An 18854-nucleotide genomic window follows, 5' to 3' on the forward strand; every position below is an offset into this window, starting at 1 on the left:
GTCTAAGAGAAAGGGGTTTTTAACAATTCCCAAAAATTAGCACTATCGTTTGAGGAACAACTCGCATGAAGTTGATTCCATAGCTCATTTTTTAGTTCTATTTTTCGGGCTTTTAAGGGCATATTATAAGCCTTTCTTAATCTTACAATTTCTTCTTTCTCCCGATTAGATTTATGAAGTGCATTTTTCAGATTCGCGTAGGCTTTTGTGCACTCTTTGTTGAACCATCCTTTGTAGGTCCCCTTATATCTAGATTTTTGGTGTAAGACGTCTTGGACAATCCTAGTAATGCTTATATAGCTAGACAATGTTATCCCATAGGCGGTGTCAGGGTTGAGACATTTTTCAATTAAGGGCAATGGTTGCTTGACTACTTTGGATGTTACTTCTTCTGGGGCAGTTTTTGCCCACTTTATGGAAAAGCCGTTTACTCTATCTAGAGTCAATAATTATTGGTGCAACAGACCGTGCTTTCGGGTTCTCTTTGATAGTTGGTAAACATATGGACAAACTATTGGGGAAGTGGTCACTTAGACCGTTGTTAATGGTTGTAAAATCTCAAATAATATGCTCCGCGTTGTATGACACAAATATAAAATCAATTATGCTGGAAAGCCCCCTGCCATTAAATGTAGCTGAATAAGGGACCAAAGGGGCCACCAGCTCATTAGCGAAGCCCAGTTCTAAAGTAAAGAGAATTTCTGTCAAGCGGTTACTAACAATAGTATGTACAAATGAAGTTACATTATTTTCATGCTCATCATGAATGCCTCAATTTTTGGTGTTAGAGTTCTTACAAAGTGATAAATTAAAATCACCGCCCCAAATTAGCATGAGTGATTTGTTAATGTGCTTGTTTCTCTGCTCTTGTAAAAAACAATAAATATCATTTAAAACTATAAGATCTGCCTGCTTGAGCTTATTATAAAAATTTAACAAAAAGTAAATGGTCGACTTATTTATTCTTAGCATAACAACCTGATAATTGCTCTTCAGTCTCAATGCAACAATATCTTTCACTTCCAAGGTGTTGGAAATAAACGTTATTAATCCCCCCTTGGGTCTGCCCGAAGTACAGGGCAGAGCTTTTAAAAAGTACGTTTTGTACCCCTCTAGATGGATTGGAATGCTTGCCCAAGTTTCTTGTAGGCAGACAATATTATATTTTAACACCAGGTCCAGCCAGATGTCATTTGTCGCTTTAGAGCGAAGACCCGCAACGTTCCAGAAAAGAAGGTTATGCTTAAAGTCTCTCTTTTTTGTATGGCTTATAGAATCTTGTTTAATCAAGTCTATGTTTGATCTAAGGGGGATCAATACGGGTATCTCCTCAGTAGGTTGCAAATGAAATCTTGACTCCGCAAGAACTGTACATGCATTTACATGATGGAATGCTAAAGTTGGTGTATTAGTTTGCTCAGGTATGGTAGGGCAATTGGGTGGCATTTCTGAGTCAACGTAATGGAGTATTAAAGTTGGTGTTTTAGTTTGCTCAGGTATGGTTGGGCAATTGGGTGGCGATTCTGGGTCAGCCTGAAGATCAACAGAACTATGGGGAGTCCGAAACTATCCTGATTTAATGGGATCCCCATTGTCCAGTCAATCATTATCTTCCAAACCGAGAGTGGGTTAAATCTGTTATATAGCTGGATAGTCTGCGTTCGGCTATAATGGGAGAATGTACTTGTTGTATTAGTGGCGCTTTGATGACTTTTTATAGAGGGGTAAAAAAAGCCTAGTGGAAGTATATTTATCCCCACTGCATCCACAAAATTGTTTGTGCCCTTCCCAAGGATTTCATTGACTAATAATGGGGAGCCGAATGTCAGCACTATGCAGTCCCCTGTTAACATTTTTTCGCGATGTCCCACCCACTGTACCCTTCTCGCCATTTTAAATTCACAGAATAAGTGCTCATTCATTCCTACCCTGTTACCTAACCAATGTAAAGATTTGTTTCTGAGGGATAACCATGATTCCTCTTCAGAATCCTTCTTTTTTGGGACGTTACCCAACACAATGATATAGGGGGTAGCTGCCGGAGGAAGGTCAAGATGGTTATCTGGTACAGAGAAATCCCTAAAATGAGAGGATTTGAAACGTACTTGTTGTTCAGTTTGGTAAGGAAAAGTTATTGGCGAATGGGGTACCAGTCCCAAAGCGTTTTTAAAAATTCCAACTTTATCACCTTCTGAAGTTTTTGGGAAGTGATGTGGTTTCTCCTAGTTATAAGACAACTTTGCTTCAAAATGTTACTGCCTGCGGCTGTCCCCCCGCCCCCCTGATTATCCGTGACCCCAGTCAATATGTGGGTTGAATTCCCGGCATTATTTGTGGCGCCCCTGCCCATAGTAGCTTGGCTATTCAAACTCTGGGTAGCCACTGGCCCTTGATTTTGCTTACTAGTAATCAGATCCTCGATGGAGGTCAGTCTGGACGAGAATTGGTCCAGCCTGACCCTCAAGTAGAGGTCTAATCTTTCCACCAGGGAAGTTAGAGTTTAAATATCCGATTGGGTTGATGATTTTGTATTAGGTTCAACTTTACGCTTCACCTGTCCTTTATTAAGTCCTGCCCGTTTTTTCCCAAGCGGGGTACATTTTACGGATTTTCTTGCACTAGGTAAAGCCAAAGCATTGGCATGAATGGTAATTTGTTGGTCAAGAGGACGGGGATTCTTAGGCTTTTTTTGAGGGGGTTGAGTTGGAGAATCACTATCAGTAAGTATTATTTCATCAGAGCCAGGCTGAATACAACCGTTATATCCCCTTTCAGCAGTATTCATTGGTTCTGACTGTGTGACTTCATCTGGCTGACTCTAATCCAGACTCAGCCTAGAGGAAGTTCCCTCTATCGATTCTTCAACTGAGGAAATCTGTTTGTCTAGAACCCCCACCGCCCCGTCAGATAGTTCAATAAAGTTTGCTGAGAATCAGCTATTAGCTTATTACCACGGGAAGGTTTGGTGCTCAGTAACTTCCTTTTCCCCATGCCTTAAGCGACAAGCTAACCTTAATAATCAATCAAATCAGAAAGAGAGGGGAGGGAATAAGAGGCACAATCTATGTCAAGCCAATTATAACATAAACTCTTCCTTAAAATAAGTAAATCTCAATATGAGTAAATAGCAAAACCAAGAGACCAAGGGCGGGCCCGTCTGTGACTGCATGAGGCCAGGCTGGGCTTATCCTCTGGGTTTTGCTATTTACTCCTATTGAGATTTACTTATTTTAAGGAAGAGCTTATGTTATAATTGGCTTGATATAGATCGTGCCTCTTATTCCCTCCCCTCTAACTTCACCCCTTGCCCTTCCACAAATCCATCAGTAGTTATAATCGCAGTAATATTAATCTAAAACAGGCTTGCATGCCATCATGAACTACTTGGTCACAACATGTAAGGCTGTGTCCATCAAAGCTTTAGTTCATCACACCCAGGCCTTTGTACCTTCAGTTATTTGGTGCACATTAAAGCTTGATGCCCCACTGATGATGAATATTGACTGTTGGTGGTTGTGGCAATATAGAGACCATTCTTTTTTCAATGAGTGCTTCATTTTACATCTATGCATGATCTTATATTTTTTCATGCAAAATTATTAATCTCAAACTGAAATATTTGGGCATTAAATCACAAAGGTGCAGCTGTGACTAAAGACCCATATTAGGGTGTAGATCTTTTCCTAACATATAAAGGTGCCTGAACACATGCAATGTTCTCTTTTTTGTGTGAAAAAATAAGAGCTTTTTAGATTCTGCATCCCATGTCGTTCCATGTCTTTAATGCAGGAGAGATGCATTTCCTGTGCATCTGAGATCCTTGAGGTGTAGTGTCAGTATAGAGCAAGAATCTTAACACCAACTATCCAGTAAGAGGCTCACAAAGGAGGTTGTTGAATTTGTGAAATGTGCATGCAGACAGATTCTCACTGGGATTTTAGACAGAGTCAATATGGCGCTTGGCTCTGAGAACGCCCCAAGGAGCCCTATCTGAGCTCCCGAATGGGTGCCATTCTCTAATATTTACTGGCTTTAAACTTTCAGGTAGAGAGATAAGGGAAAAAGAAACACCTCACCGTGGATTGATGGATTTCTGTGCAGGCATATTACAAATGGCAAACAAATGAGCAAAATGAACAGAAAGAGAATATCACTTGACATGCCATGTGGTGCGAGTAGGAGCGAAGTTCAAAGGAGCAGGAACCCAAAGATGCGAGATATGTACTTTCACAGAAAGATGGGAAGATAATATTTCGCCCAAGTATGGATATAAGTTCACACATTCCAAATCCTGAGTGTCTAATCGCCACTTGTAGCTTTCCAGTTTTCTTCTTTCTTCATCACAGAAGATCATAACTCTACTCAAATATTAATTCTTAAGTATTGACTATCAGTGTACTTCTGCAAACTATCCAGTCAGCTCTGAAAACCTCTTGGAGTAAGGTCCAAGATAACAATATCATCCGCATAAAGCAGTGAAATGATATTCCGATGGCCGGCAAGAAGAATATGACACCAGTTAGAATAAAGTTGAATAATAAGGTTAAGCAAAGGATCATGATTTTTTTTTATTCTAAGCTTTTGGCAAGGAGTGGTACGGTCTACATGGTTGAAAGCAGTAAAGTCATAAATGAATGAGGCATAGATTGGCATATTATATGCCACCACATATTTCTCCAGTATTAATTGGAGGGCTGTAATATTATCTAAAGCAGCGCTGATAGATTTAAAACCAGCTGGCTCCAACAGAATGATGTTATTGACCTCCGACAACTCTTGAGGTGGATTAGCAAAAATGTTCCCTAGTGAGTCAAGTGGTGCTAATTGCCTGTAATTCTTAGGGAAGGTCCCTAACCCCAGGTTTCAAACTACTATGCAATACAGGACTCCTCTAGTATCCTGCTAAAAAGAGCAACTAACTCAAACAAGGTAACGCCAGCACACCACACTTTATATCTGACAACTCGGCATACCTCAGAAGTCGAGGAATCGGAAGAGAATTCTATGAGCTCACGAAACAATGTTCATAACTATTTTAAGGGAGGCTTGTTAGATTAAAGCTAATCAAATCACTCAGACTGCCAAGTTGAAAAGACTGACTCACCAGGTACTATAATTTGTGGAGCAATTATCAGTGTGCATAGAAAAAAAAACAAGGACACTGAGGATAAGATCTCAGACCTAGAAAACGCCTCCTCACAACATCAGCACACAAGGATTAAAAACCTCACACAGAAATACAAAGACCTAGAAAATTGCTCATATATAGCTAACCTATGGATAGTTGTTGGACCTGAAGGTGCTGAAGGGACTGGTTCTCTCACTTAATTTCTTACAATGTGCTTGGAGATCAAGCTGAAACTAACCATGGGGGAGCTTTCCATACATTTTCGTTTCACAAGCATATTGAGTACCCGAAGGATCCCCGTAGCTAGTAGTTAAGCCTGCACCTTCCTTGCTTATTGCCAGGATTTCAATATTGAGGAGAGAATCTTTAATATTGATAGAGAATCGAGGAGATTCACTACTATGAAGGGCTACTCATTTTCCATCTTTGAAGACTTAGCCTGGGAAACTGCCTCCTGATTTAAGGAAATGAGGGCCCTGATACCAAAATTAAAGGCATTATCAATTCGGGCAACTATGATAGAGGAGCCCTGCCTAAAATTAATTGGCAGAGCTCCTTTATTATTTTCTCTGCTCCCCTAATGATCTAGACATTAGTTTAATGAGATATGACATGGCCTCCTAAGCTGAGTGCGTAAATACTAAAATGCGAACCTTTCGAATGAAGTATTGAGGGGTTTAAATGGGATATGAGATGTTTAAACTAAAATCTGAGTAATAGGTTGTTAGACATACAGATGAATTATTGAGGCTTGGAGGGAATGCCCCACCCATAAATATTGTCCAGATGTTAAGTTGGACATCTAAACAGAATTTAGGTTCCCTACCCCTTGGTGAAGCTGAACAAGGGTGTTGGAGGCAACTGGGTTGGAGGGAAGATGGTGGAGTTTGAGAACGGGCAAGGAAAGGAAGGGAAGTAGAGAAGATGCATAGGCGTGACCTTGCAAAAATAGGAGTAATAATCTCTCCAATGCATTTTCTTAAATTTTTTTTAACCATCTTGCTACCTTCTCACTTATAAAAGGTATTCACTAAAAGTAGGCATCTGTGATACTTATTTTTACCTTCCACATCCCATTCACTAACATCCATTCATAAGCACCTGCTGCCAATACAGGCAGCCTGAGTGTGGTATCCCCTATGTCACATAGAACTTTCCCATGTCACTCTATGACCATGACTCCCTGTCATCTGGAACCAAACCATGTCATATTTAGAATGGTCTAAGATGCTAAGAGTGTTTCCCCTTGAATGTTACTGTTAACTGACTTACAAAGAGCATGAAGACATGTCCTGCAACCTGTGGATGTTAAGCTGTTCTTCCTAAGAATAAATTCACTTGGAACCTACTTCTTGTGTGGTCAGTGTTACTACACAATTACTGGCGACGATTGGGAGCAGTGGATTTGAGAAGACAGCGTTCACTTACTTCAATCAACAATTATTCAACTTAAAGAAACCAAAAAGAAAAGAAAACCTTAATTTCCTTCAACTGTGAAGAATTTCATCATACAACTCGACCTTCTAAACTTACGTAAGAATTCTCAGCAACATTAATCCTCAAAAACGTAAGTTACTTTGCATTTCCAATTACTCAATTTCACCGCTAAATTCAACTTTACCAATTCTCGACCGCACTGATCGAGCGGTTTATTTGCCTGCATTTAAAAGGTTTATTAACAGTGACTTTTGCGCTTTCAATCGCTTTGCATTCAATCGCCTTGTTTACTTTTAAGTAAACTCACCTCGAGCCTCCCGGAGTTCGTTAGTGCTCAACCGACTCGCACTGCATTCTGGGTATCAGCGTCATCACGCACATCATCGCGTACTAAAGACGCTCTCGGCGGCCATCTTAGTTAAGGTTGAAGCCAAATCTTCGCGCATTTTCGGAACTTTACCGAAATAAACTACAAATCAATTATTTAACAATCCCTAATAAGACGCTTTGCTGCAAACTTCAACGGTGATTTGCACACCTTATTTACTGCAAATTTCAACGGTGATTTGCACACCTTGCTTCAAATAAATTTCTTCCTTTAGAAAAATTTCAATTACAGTAATTTACACATCCATATTTATAAATAACATACTAACATTAAAAATTTATTTACAGGATGTCTAACATCGCAGCAACAACCCATTTCCTTCAAGTTGCAGGTGACCCTCCTATTGAATGGGATCTTTGGTTTCCCATGTTTAATGCATACGTAGATGTTTTGGAAAAAGAGGATTGTACAGCAAAAAGAAAACTTGCTCTTTTAAGACATTGTCTTGGTGGCGCAGGAATAAAAGAATTTGATAACCTACCACCTCTCGAAGACGCAGGCGACATAGATGTGTTTAGCAAAGCCTCCAAACAGATGAAAATTCGTTTTGGTAGAAGGATAAACACAGTAATGGAAAGGTTCAAATTCTACTCACGTGAACAAAAAACAGATGAAAATATTGAGGATTACGTTGCAGCACTACGTTCTCTTGCCTGCACTTGTTCTTTTGAAACTATATCATACGAACAAGTCCTCAGGGACCAAATTATGATGAGAACAAAAAGCAAAAAGATACAAGAAAGACTTTGGATGGGTACGGAGACCACTCTTTCTGCAGTAATAAATATAGCTAAGGGTATAGAACACTCTGAGGTGTTTGTATCCGAAATTAGAGGGAAAAATATGAAAACAAATGTCCCTGAGGTTGAAGTAGCCATTGTTAAAACTCAAACTAGTCAGTCTACTCCAAATACTTCTAACGCTAAACCTACTTTCAAGAAAGAATATTTAAGGAACTCTAATGAAAACAGGAGCTACACTAAGAAAAATACAATATTCTGCTACAGATGCGGTAGTCCCAACCATGTTGGCAACTATAAAGGTTGTCCTGCCTGGGATAAAATCTGTATCAAATGTAAAAGGAAAGGACATTTCAGCAATGTGTGCAGATCTAGTCAGAGAATTAATTATATCTCTCCTGAAGAAGAAGAAGTTCTTAATAGCCTGAACTGCATACTTTCTATTGATGAGTGTATTCAAAATAACTTTCCTTCTTGTACAATTCATATAGATAACAAACCTGTCGAAATTTTTGTTGATTCTTGTGCATGGTACACTATAATCGGTAAGGATATTTTCGAACGAATGTGGAAAAAAAGGGAACTTTTAAGTCCAGACATATATCCTGGTGGGTACACAGGACGAAAGATTGCATTGGAGGGTTTCTTTTGGGCCAAATTGTTTTTTAAGAACTGGGATTTCAGGGCAAAGATTTATGTTGCTACCAAGGGTGTTTCTATCCTAGGTTGGCCCCATCAACGTATGTTAGGGATCAAGTTAGATCCAAATTCCATTCCACCAGTTTATGTTGATGAGCCCCGGTATGAAAAACACATACCTGACTCTTTAGTTAACTTAACCACTAATACATCTAGTAGTATTGAATTCACTGAAAAAGTACTCAAAGATTTTCCTGAAATTTTTAATGCTAAACTGGGAAAATATATTAATTTTAAACATAAAATTATCTTAAATGATAATGCAGTTCCTGTCAGGCATAGGGTAAGAAATGTTCCTTTAGCCTATAGACCCAAATTAAAAGAAATCCTAGAAGACTTAATGAAAAAGAGTATTATAGAACCAATTGAATCCTCCCCTTGGGTTTCACCAGTAGTAATTTCACTTAAGAGCTCAGGAGAACTTCGTTTATGTGCGGATTTGCGCAGTCTTAATAAGGAAATATGGGTTGACAAACACCCTCTACCAAACATACACGAGTTAATTTCCGCACTGTCAGGTGCCACTGTGTTCACCTCAATCGATTTAGCTAGCGCTTACCACCAGGTAGAATTAGATGAAGACTCAAGAAAATTAACTGCCTTTGTTACCCCGGAAGGCATGTTTCAGTATTTACGCATGCCTTTCGGGTTAGCCAGTGCGGCCTCCGTCTTCCAGCGCCTAATGAAAGAATTATTGAAGGACTGCAAAGGAGCCATAGCTTTCCAAGATGACATTCTAATTTTTGGAAAAGATCATCCTGAACATGATAAGAATTTAACTTGTGTTTTGGAAAGAGTTCGATCTAAAGGCCTTACTCTGAAATTTAACAAATGTAAATTCAGGCAAAACAAGGTTGAGTACCTTGGACATGAAATATCTAGTTATGGAATCAAACCCAAAATTAATCATGTCCAAAATATTGTCAATGCACCATCTCCCAAAACAAAGGAACAATTACTTTCTTTCTTAGGATTAACTGAATTCTACGGTAAATTTGTTAAAAATTATTCTGACATTGTACATCCCTTAAGGATCCTTTTAAAAAAAAATGCAAAGTTTGTTTGGGACAAAGAACAAGAAAATTCCTTTGAAATTTTGAAGCATAAAATTGTTGAAGCTCCATTCCTCAAACCTTACTCAGTGGGTAAAGAATGTATCGTTTATGTAGATGCAAGCAATGTTGGCCTAGGAGCCGTTTTAATGCAAAAAGATAAAACCGGTGAGTTTGTTGTCTCATATGCTTCCCGAGCCCTACGAGATGCCGAGAAGAACTATTCAACTATAGAAAGGGAATTACTTGCTTGTACCTGGGCTTCTCAGCACTTTAGACAGTTTTTATGGGGGACAAAATTCTCTTTGAGAACAGATCATAAGCCCTTAATCACCATGCTAGCTGCTGGTGGTGGAAGAGTTCTTACAGCTCGATTGGCGAGACTAGCTGCCAAATTACAAGAGTACCGTTGCGAAGTTGTATATATTCCAGGACGTTTAAATGTTCATGCAGATTGTATGTCACGCTTTCCAGCCAGAGTAGAAGTAGGTGACAGCATGGATTGTGATGTTGCGTACTCATTTGCAGATGTTAACATAATTTCAGATCAAGAAAGTCCTCTAACCCTATCAGAAAAAGATTGGTCAGGAGCAATGGAGAATGATGTTATATTGAATCAAGTCAAGCAGTTTTTGGTAAAAGGTTGGCCCGAAGAAAGGAAGCTTTCTGGTGAGTTAGGATCATTTTATAAAGTTAAAGATGATTTAATGTTATGTGGAAACATCATTGTCAGGTCAGATAAAATAGTACCTCCTTCAAGTTTGAGAGAGAGAATTTGCGAAATAGCACATGAAGGACACATGGGGATGTCCACCACCAAAAGAAGGATCAGAGAACACTACTGGTGGCCGAGTATTGATGCCATGATAGATAATTGGGTCAGGAATTGCTCCCCTTGCTCTATGAGTGACAAAACTGTGAAGAGTATGTCTGTTGATGTTACTCCCATTGAATACGCCATTGGACCTTGGAGGAGGTTAGCAATTGACATCATCGGACCTTTCAGCTATCAATCTGGTAAGGAAATGTATGGATTAGTTCTAATTGACTACTTCTCTAAATGGCCTGAATTAAAAATAGTTGAGAAAATTTCCTCAGAACATGTAATTGATTTCCTTGACGAAATATTTGCTAGGGAAGGTTTACCGGAAGAACTCATCACAGACAATGGACCACAGTTCATTAGCAATGAGTTCGAGTGTTTTCTTAGAAATTGTGGAATTATTCACAAAAGAACTTCTAATTATTTTCCACAGGCTAACGGCCAAGTTGAAAGGTTCAACAGAGTAATCAAAGAATCGTGTCAACTAGCTGTAAAAAGTGGTTTAAAATGGAGGAAAGCACTTCAAGCAACCCTGTTAACTTATCGGTTGTCTCCCAATTCAGTCACTGGTTTATCTCCTTTTGAGTTGTTGAGAGGGAGGAAACCAGGTTCTCGTCTTTTACCCTGGTGGCTAAAAGGTAATTCTCCCTACGAGGTAGATTTTAAAGAATTGAGAAATAAAATTGGAAAATACCAGGAAAGAATGATCCAACATTCTACTAAAAAGAAGTATAATTCTAGCAGTATAAAAGTTGGTGACCAAGTCCGTGTAAAAATGGGTGGTTTATTCCACAAGAATGTTTCCAGATGGTCTGATCCTATCAAAGTCATTGAAATTTTTAGCAAAGCAGTTAGAGTAGAAGGGGGGAAAATATGGAATTTGAGGAGAATTTCTTTGTGCAAACCCATTGTTGTTTCTCCTCAAAGAATTACTCAAAAAACCATTATTCCTGAGAAACTTATCTCAGACCCTAATAGTTTTTCTGGTATGCATGAGATTTATGACAATTTAGAAAAGGTCATTGTAAACAATTCTGATGTTGTGATCAATTCTGATGTTCGACCTGTCCCAAATATTACCATAGACAACCAATCAAATGTAGAAAGTGAAGATAGTTCATTAAGACGTAGTGAACGTGTGAAGTGTGTTCCTTCAAAATTCAAAGATTATATTAGAACTTAAATACTGTTTATAATTTATGGTTTCTGTTAAAATTTTAGTTTTAATTTTATTTTTTCAATTTTTTTGTTTTTTTTAAAGGGGGGAAGGTGTGTGGTATCCCCTATGTCACATAGAACTTTCCCATGTCACTCTATGACCATGACTCCCTGTCATCTGGAACCAAACCATATCATATTTAGAATGGTCTAAGATGCTAAGAGTGTTTCCCCTTGAATGTTACTGTTAACTGACTTACAAAGAGCATGAAGACATGTCCTGCAACCTGTGGATGTTAAGCTGTTCTTCCTAAGAATAAATTCACTTGGAACCTACTTCTTGTGTGGTCAGTGTTACTACACTGAGAGAGTGAACCAGGACAAGTAAGTGTATTTATAATAGATCGGAAATATCTGGGTGATCTTTTTGACATTTATTTCTCAGAATCAAGAGTGTGCACAATGACTCTTAGTATACCAGAATCACTGAAAAACAGGATGTGACTAAAAACTATTGTGAGGCTCAGCCAACACATATTTCGCCCACAAATAGCCTGCAAACCTGGGGCTTCCTCAGGGCTGTAGTGATGATGATATGTCATGATATGAGTATATACAAAACATAAATCCAGTATGTTAAGAGAACACATTTGTGGCCTGTGAGTTCAATACATATTTAAAACAATCACATTGATTTTATATAAAACAATCAATAGTGCATATCATACAGCTCGTTGGGCCAGTAAAGGAGAAAGGAGCAGAGAAGAAAACAAAAAGTCATACATTATCACAGTTACACGCATTTGCATAGTCATAGTAAATAGCATGGCTTTAGATTATGTGTGTTAGAAGATCCACATTCAGTTGAGGCCATTTTTTGCAAGTTATACGGAATTTTCACACAATAATAAGCCACAGTAATTAAGCCCAGGGGTGAATAGAAATACATTCAAAGATATTCGTAAAAATATATATAGTAGTAAATGAGACCATGTACATACGTTTTTGTAACTGTTCCGGTCAGGTCAACAGTCATGTTCGCATGTAAAAGGGAATTAAACACATGGATGGTTTCCACAATTAGATGATTCAGCTTCATATTATTCTTATCTTTAGCGAGGCGGGGCAGAGTAAGGTTCAGGGGGCTTTATAGTCCTAAGTTGCCTGTGAGTCTGGTTTGGGATAACCGGTTGTGATATATATATATATATTTCCTGGATTCCTCTCGTCTCCTTGTTTTTGACGGAAGTCACGGCACCACAGCAGTAAGTTAAGGTAAATTATTTTATTTCATTAAAACACCATGTGCAAAGTGCAAAAAGAAGGACGGCCTACGCGTTTCGACTACAGTTAGTCTTCAACTGGACCATAGAGTCCTAGGTATCTAGACAGTTTATAAAGTGGTCAGTGCTTGTACCCTCGTCTGTTTCTACGATAATTTAAAACCACTAGACTACCAACCTCATTCATATTTTAGGCCACAAGTGGTCGCCATTATTTACATTTCTTTTTCTTTTTTCTCTTTCTTTTACATTTTTTATATGCTGTAAAGTACTTTTTATTTTTTTTAAATGCATTGATAAAGTGCAAGGTGCAAGACGATTAAAAAAAGAAGAACAACAATAAACTGTACACAATAAGAAATTGTTATACAAGATGGCCGGCTCAATGTTCATTCATATGAGATTTCGACAGTCTCTGGAATCCGATTGCGTTTCCTAGATATTGTACTCATGTTTTTGCTCAGGATTCCTCTCGGCTGATGTTGCAGTAAAGTACTTTTCCACATCCTGCCTGTATGACCGTCTCATATCTCTATTCCATTTCTCTATATAAGAGAGCCAAAGCCATTTACAATATTTACATTTCTATTTTTTGTGTACAATTATAATTCTTCATATTCCATATTCCCATGTCTTGTCTAAATTTTATGTTTCATTGTTCCACTTTAGAGTGACTATTTCCTCCTTGTTTTTCGTAGTTTAAGAAGTTGTTTTGGTGGTATCCCATGTTGATCTCTTTGTCAATCTCAACTCGGTTGGAGGAAGTTTTTTTGGGGTAAATGACATGGTTGAAGAATTTGCATTCGTCATGTACTTTATAGGGCTGCTCCATGATTGAGATGGTTCTTTTTTATCTTTTTTATCGAGAAGGATTATGTACATTTATATACACTATATTACACAGAGTTAACTTTTCATTTTAGATGGTATCTTGTTTCAATTGACCAGTTTCTTTTTTTTTGTCAACTCTTTTTATTGGCATTTTGTAGTAAACTATTCCAAAGTTCACAATGGACGCTTTTTAGACAGCGTTTACAATTGTAATTGCAAGTACCCCTGTACTCCAGTATCCGTACACTGACGACATCAATCACTACAAGGTATTAGAACGGTATGGCATATGCAGAGAGAAGCTGGGCCCCAGTCTTTCGTACATATCCACTGTACCTATGAGTCTTTGCGCCATCTCTCCACCTGAACTGCCAGTTCATATAAACCTGCGCGGTTGTAACCACAACATTTATAACGAAGAAACAGTAATAACAAGATGCAGTCGTAACGCCTATGCACAGTGCAGATCAATCCTCCTGCCCCCACCCAAGACCCCCCTCCCTCTTTTCTCAATCAATAAATGTGTGTCGCACCTCTCGATTTGTCTGGACAGCCCTTCACGCTCCTCCCTCCCCTGTCCTCTTCTGCTGACGCCCTTGTATTCCCTCCGTTCACTACACCCTCCCATCATCCCGACCTTGGGCTCCCGCCGGCGCGTTGGTGTCAACGCCGCTGCTGCCTCCGCTGCTATCGTTAAAGGTCGCTGCGCCCCCTCTCCATGTTGCTCCATTCCGCCCTCCATGCCCTCAACACCTTCCGCAGCCAACTCTGTCTCCGCCGCCTGGAGCGCGTTGAGCATACTTTCCCATTTGTCCGCCATGGGCTCCTTGCGCAATCCTAACGTTTCCTCCCTCCTGATGGCCGTCCATTCCGCTCGGCCCCACGAAAGGAGAGACAGGGTCCACGCCCGTGCGCTGGGCGGCTCCCTCGCCTTCCATATTTTCGTCAGAAGCCGCACCACCGTGATCATTCCCAGGTCCAAGAACCTGGACGACGCTTTGGCAGTAGGGGACCGTTTGAAATGGTGCAAGAGGAACACTGGCCAGTCGCATGGGATGTCACGACCAGTGCATTGCACGAGCCGAGCGTGTATCTCTCCCCAGTACTGACCAAGCCTCGGGCAGCGCCACAGGAGGTGAAGGAGGTCTGCAGCAATCTCGCCGCATCTGGGGCAAGCTGCATCCGCCCTGTGGAAGTATTTATTAATTAAATCCGGGGTGAGGTAGGCCCTGTGAACTATATAAACTTGGATCTGGCGAAAGCGCATGTTTCTGGGTATACGCACCGGGCTTTTGAGCACTCGCTCCCATTCTTTGTCCGCCAGCGGCCTCCCCATGTCTCGCTCCCATTTCCCACGGAGGGGGCTAGATCTAGTTCTGTGTGTAGACGCAGAGACGCGGCAAACCACTTAATGAGGTGCTTGCCCTTGCCCATGACGTGGAGGTACTGGATCACCAGATTCTGCGCCGGCTCCTCCGCCATGTCACCCCACCTCAATGTCATCCCGGCTATGAGCGATCTGTGCATTAGGAATCCCCCAGGGGGAAGCCCGGCCTCTGCAACCAGCGCCTCGAAGGGGATCAAGGCTCCATCTTGGTAGAGGTCTCCCAGCGTTTGCACCTCCGCCTCCTGCCAGTGCACAAGCATGCGGTGCGTAAGGACTCCCTCGCCTCCCGGTGAGCCCTCCAACGGCACTGCGGGCACGTATGGGAGCACTTTCCTCGTGAGGTATAGTGCCCTACGGAAGCACCGATATGCCACCCCCAATAGGAGCGGGGTAGGCTTGGCCCTGTCTGCCAGAGGGTGGAACATCGCGATGATCCGCTCCAAGGTGTAGGGCGGCTCATCCGTGGCAGTGTCCTCTCTCCCCCTGTCTGCCAGCCAGCGTGCAATCCACTGGAGCTGCGCTGCCAAGTAGTAGTGCTCGAAACAGGGGGCAGCCAGGCCACTCCTGTCTGTGGGGAGAAATAGCTTCCCTAGGGCCAGCCGGTGTCGGGACACGCCTCACACAAAGTCGCGCAGGATACCATTGAGCCTGGAGAAGAAGGCCGCGGGCACGAACAGCGGGAGGTTTGTGAAGTAGTAAAGAAAGCGAGGGAGCATCACCATCTACCCGTGGTCGTCAGAGGAAGCGTGGAGCAAAAGCCTACCTGCGCCCTGAGCATGGTGACCGCTCTGCCTAGGTTCCCGTCCATCAGGTCTGCCGACTGCCGGTATACCTGGATCCCCAAGTATTTGAACGTGTCTGGGCACCATCTCACCCTTGCACCGTGAAGGGTGTACTCCGGGTCGTGCGTCTTGCTATTGAAGGCAAAGAGACAGGACTTGCCCACGTTAACTCTGAGCCACGAGATGTCAGCAAATTGACTTAAGAGTGGGGCAAGCTGTTCCGGCATACTGTTCACGTCCCTGACAAATATCAGCAGATCGTCTGCGTACAGGGACACCTGATGCGTGCCATCGCCTAGCGGGATCCCATTGGCTAGCAGTTGCCTCATTGCTGCCGCTAGCAGTTCAATTGCCAGCATGAAGAGTAGCGGCGACAGGGGGCATCCCTGATGGGTGCCTGTGCCTATCGCCACCTCCTCCGAAACATATGGCCCCAAGCGAACGCGGACCACAGGACTCCTGTACAGGAGCCCCACCATTTCTAGGAATTACCTGTCCAGTTCAAACGCCTCCTGCACCGCCTGGAGATATCCCCACGCAAGGCTATCAAAGGCCTTTTCCAGGTCCAATATCAGGCATCCCGCTCTGGGCCAAGCCGTCGTCGCCTCTGTCGCTACTCGGAAGTATCTCCTGAGATTCAGGGACATTGACCGTGTCGGCACAAAGCCATTTTGGTCCGGGTGGACCAGATGGGAGACCAGTGGCGCCAGGCGCTCGGCAAGCATCTTAGCCAGTATTTTATAGTCCGTATTGAGCATCGCCAATGGGCGATAGGAGCCCAGGGACAGTGGATCCCTATCCGGCTTGGGCAGGGGCACCAAGAACGCTTCCCGCAGGGAGGACGGTAGTCGGCCCTCGGCTATCGCCTCCTGGTACATTTGAAGCAGCCTCAGCGATAAGATGTCTTTGTTTGCCTTGTAATATTCAGCCGGTAGGCCGTCAGGTCCCGGCGTTTTCCCAGTTGCTAACGCCTGGATCGCATCACCCACCTCCTCTAGCGTGAGCGGGGCACCTAGCTCCTCCCTCTGTGCGTCAGCGACCGCGGGCAATGTGACCATCCCCAGGAAGGCAGCCACCGTGTCCTCCCGGCCAGAGCCCCGGGCCTTGTAGAGGTCTCGTAGTGCTCCGTGAACGCTTTGTGTATGTCGCGCTGCGTGTACACCACAGTGCCATTATCCAATCGAATGGCTCCTATTGGAACCCTGCGCTCCGCGGCCTGTATCAGCCAGGCGAGCAAGCGTCCGGCTCTGTCCGCTTTCGCGTGCGTCCGGGCCGTATGCGCCGCATAGTTGTGGCACCGTAATCGTTCGATTAGGACCGCATGCTCATTCCGTAATCCCTCCAGTGCGAGCGCATGCCTACCCGTACCCTCCCCCTCCCGTTCGTACTGCTGCAATTCTGATTCTATGCGGGTCAGGGACGCTGATAGTCGTGCTCTGATGTTCCAGGTGGTCCCTATGCAATGCCCCCGTATGGTTGCCTTATGTGCATCCCACTCCACCAAAGGGTCGCTCGCCGTGCCCTCATTGTCCTCAAAGTAGGAGAGAAGGCACCCCCCAGGGATGACCTGAACTCCGCATCCTCTAGCGCAGCCGCCTGCAGTCGCCATGTGGGCACCGGTGGTCTGTCAGTCGCCCAGCTAATTTGGAGTAACATGGGGTTGTGGTCAGAGTGCGTCCTGCCTAAATACTCCGACTTAGTTATGAGCGGGAGCAGGGACTGAGAGCCCACTATCCTATCTAGCCTAACGTGCAGGCCATGTACCGGCGAGTAGTAGGAGTAAATCTTGTCTCGCCAAAGGTCCTGGATGGCCCAGTGTGTCAGCCAGTCTCCAACCACCTGTGCCAATGAGGTCGCAGCCGCTGCGCGCAGGGGTGGATATGAGCGATCTAACTGTGTGTTCAGTACCATGTTATAGTCGCCTCCTATTAACCAGGGTAGGCCCGCGTATTGTTGAAGGACTTGGTTTAGAGACGCCAGGAAGGCAGGTTGCTCCGTATTAGGGGCATAAATGGAGCCCAGCAATATGTCCTGTCCATTAAGCCTCCCCCTCACTAATGTGTATCGCCCTTCCGCATCTACCTGTGTGTCCGTGTGTTGAAAGGGGACTCCCGCCTTCACCCAGATCAGGGTACCCCGCGCGTGCGCTGAGTAGGTAGTGCCATAGGTTTGTCCCCTCCATCTTCTGCGGAGCCTGTCCAGTTCTACCCGAGACATGTGCGTTTCTTGTAGGAATGCGATCCCTGTATGATGACGCTGCATATACGCAAAAACAGAGTATCGGCGCGATGGGGTGTGCATGCCCCGGATGTTCCAGGTCATGATATTAGTGCATGCCATGTAAAGTGTTGTGTTGTGTTCGCCCAGGGGGGAAGTGGCGTATCGCGGGGTCTGGGGGTGAGTTCTCCGGCAGAAGGCACCCGTGACTGCATCTGAAACTTAAGAACTGTGGTTAAGTTCATAACTTTATGGGCGTATCCCCAACGGGGATGTGTCCAAACTGTTCAACCAAACTGTGGCTTAGCTTATTGCGAGCGCAATGTGTAGCAACTGCCTAGCGCACTATGAACGCAATGGGTGTGCGTGTGGGGAACGCGCAGCCGGTGGTGTCGTCATGAAACTCCCTCAGCGGAGCCCCAACTCAGTTAGGGTGTGTGTGGGCCGCCGCCAGTGGAGCGTACTAACCAGCGCGAGCCGCCCACTAGCGCCTCCCTGCGCGGCAGCACATGCATGTGTGACCCAGGTGAGCAGCGCATTTCCGCGCACCTGCAGCATAGTGGCTTATCCTGTTGCTATGACTATGCATGCTTGGGCCAGTGGGCCCGCAAAGTTACCAATCCATGTGTTATCATAGTCTTTCAAAGGATACAGCGGGTCTGTGTTCAAGGACACCAGCCATGCAGCATTCCATCATGATTCCTTCGCGCATCACCCTATGTAGTCCGCTGTCTGGGCTGTCACCTCCGGCGGCAGAATGTCATCTGACAGCGCAGTGGACGGCGAAGAGGATCCGCTGACACCGCCTCCGTCATGTCGGCCATGGTCTGGGCCCCTGTGGCCCGATCCCGCGCCCAGCGTGGCCACCGCCTCCAATGCCTCCTGTCGCTCTTGCCGTATCTTCTCCGGGCTGGGTGCCGCTTGACCCA

Source organism: Lissotriton helveticus, chromosome 3_1 (genome assembly GCF_964261635.1).
Source record: "Lissotriton helveticus chromosome 3_1, aLisHel1.1, whole genome shotgun sequence".
Lineage (NCBI taxonomy): Eukaryota > Metazoa > Chordata > Amphibia > Caudata > Salamandridae > Lissotriton > Lissotriton helveticus.